Source organism: Parasteatoda tepidariorum, chromosome 6 (genome assembly GCF_043381705.1).
Source record: "Parasteatoda tepidariorum isolate YZ-2023 chromosome 6, CAS_Ptep_4.0, whole genome shotgun sequence".
Lineage (NCBI taxonomy): Eukaryota > Metazoa > Arthropoda > Arachnida > Araneae > Theridiidae > Parasteatoda > Parasteatoda tepidariorum.
This window is the reverse complement of record NC_092209.1, coordinates 8,164,789-8,167,631: the sequence shown is the minus strand read 5'-3', so window position 1 is coordinate 8,167,631 and position 2,843 is coordinate 8,164,789.

Sequence of the window (2,843 nt, the reverse complement as noted above, 5' to 3'; positions counted from 1 at the left end):
TTACTCATATGCTAATTTAGTCATTATTCATAATTCATTATGCAATTTTTTGAATAATGATTGATGAATAAATTCTTTAGTCATGACTAATTTTTATGAATAAAATTTAGAATAACCAACAAAAAATGCAAGCATAATGTCATTTTCTTTGCAATGTAATTAACTATACACAAATGTAATTAACAATATTACAAATGTAATTAACTATATTACAAATGTAATTAACTATAGATAAATCAACTTCTTGCAATGATCATGGTTGCAAGTAATTACAGTAACAAATTATTATCATCTCTCATTACAATATCATCGCCATCTGTCACCGAACAACTTAAAAGCGGAACACTAATAAATTGAGACCCAAAAACCTCTGGTGGACAGACACTCCCGTGATAATGAGGAAAAGAGTGAGAGCACTCAGATGAAGATTTCAAAAGAGTCATGAGGATTTAAGTCGTAATAGTAACAAAATAGAATTTAAAAAGCACTTGGCCAAATATATATAAATGTTCAGACATCAAAAAAATAATGGAATAAAACGATACATGGATAGTTTCACCTCAAACTCGGCGTTTGGGAAAACTTACAAGATCTCAAAAGGTGTCAAAGTAAGAAAACTAAATAGCTTATTTATCCTCAAGGAAGACGGCTTCAGAACGAGTAGCTATAAAGAATCAATCACTAATATACTTAACTACCATTTTCCCATGATACAGGACGACACCACCCAGATTCACCTCAGAGGCATTGATGATCCCCTTTTTATTTATACTGAAATCGAACTCGTCATCAGAAGCATGAAATCCAACAAGTCTTCGGGTCCAGATGGAATTCCAGCTGAGGTGTTCAGGGACTTATATTATTGTAACAAAGAACTGGTTAGGGTCTGTGCTCAACAAATGTTTACAAATGGGTTCTTTCCCAGAACTTTGGAAATCTGCATTCATCTGTTTGAAACCTAAACAAGGTATAGACCCTCGCTTCCCCCAGAGTTGTCGCCCGATCTCACTGCTCTCTAGATAAATTCTAGATAAACTTATCAATGAAAGACTAATCTACTTCTTAGAAAGTGAAACCAATTTACACCTAAACCAATTTGGCTTCAGTAGAGCGGACGATGCTCTTAACTTTGTTGTTAATTATGTTACAAATGCAAAACAAGAGGGCAGACCCACAGTAGGCGTTGCCATGGACATCAAAAATGCATTCAACTCTGTAAAGTAGCATATTCTTAAACAAAAGCTTAACCCCTTGGGGACGGGTGATTCAGAAAAGCATTCGTACAAAATCAGAATCAAGTTGCAATTAAATAAAAAACGGTAACTTAAATGTAGTCGTTACTAATTTGACAGACTTACTTTGCTTTTATTTTAATTATTGTTAGTTTAATCATATATATAATCAATGTTAATTCAAAGTATAACTAAATAGTTTTATTTTGAACAAAGTAATGGTGAATTACATAAATCAAAAAATTATAACTCCGCCTACAAATAAACTGCTAAAGAAATACTTTGATTACCAGTTTTATCTTCTTACCCTGATTGATACGGTTTTTTGCTGTCACGTATTTGTGACAGTCGGCGCGAAAGGGTTAATGGTCTCGGTGCTGGCAGTAATCTTTGACTTTTTAAACAATAGTCACGTCTGTTTTAACTTTGATGGCACTTTTATTGAATCACCAACTGATGTAGGGATGACCCAGGGTTCATCCCTGGCACCCATTCTGTTACTCATTCTTATTAATTCACTATTAGATGATTTCAATTTTAATGATAGCAATTTGCTAGCATTTGCCGATGACATCTTCTTGCTAATGAAGCACTCCATCCTGTAGAGAATTCATAGACTTGGTACAGATATCATCCAGTATCTTACTAATTGGGCCAGGAGTCACAACCTCGCTCTTGCTCCTGAAAAAACAAAGCTAATCACTCTTCCCAAAGACGCCAAATACCTCGGAAGGCAACCATGGATTAAGATGGACGGGACAATAATCTTGCCTTAAAAATATATACTCTCCTAATGAGTAAAAAAATATCATATATGTTATATTTTTTCCAGAACCTTGGTTAAGACGCTGCATCTCCTGAGATCTAACACCCCATTAGCCTTCTTCCAATGCTTTAAAAAACTTTCGAAAAAGAAAGAAGGGAAAAAAAGCGTTATTCAACATCGCTTTATGATTCAGCAAAGCTTTCCTACCCCCGCAAAACATTCCCAAACAACAATACGACTTCCGTACGCGCATCTCTACTACAAAACAAAATATCAACATATTATAATGTATCAGCAAGCCAAGTACAAATACGAAACTACACTACAGCTCATGCTTGACGTCACGAACGCGTGAGATAGAGTGTGGCATAAGGGGACTTATAATCAAATTACTTCTTATGGTTATTCCTGATGATCTCCTACTAAGCCTAAACTCAAATTTCGCTTATCGTCAATCTATATCAATAAAAGCGAACGTGTGTTTGTTTGTTTGACCTCTATAGACTCCTAAATCAACGACAGAAAGCTATGAAACTTGGCATACAGATAGTTCAAAGCACGAGGAAGGTTTCTGTCGACATTAGAACATTCTGCGATAAACCGTTCCAGCGATATCAGTGAAAGTCGAAATGGAATTTTCTGATTGGTTAAAAGCTAGCCATTGTTTTAAATTTTGCTATAAACGATTCAATTTTCAAATATCTTGAAGATAACAACAGTGATATTTTCTATCTTATAACTCTATTCATTTAGAAAAGTAAATTAAAGTAAATTGCATATACTTTAATTTTTAATTCGCGCTTTTCTTTATGTCAGGTGAGCACAAGCAAGTAAAATCAACGAGA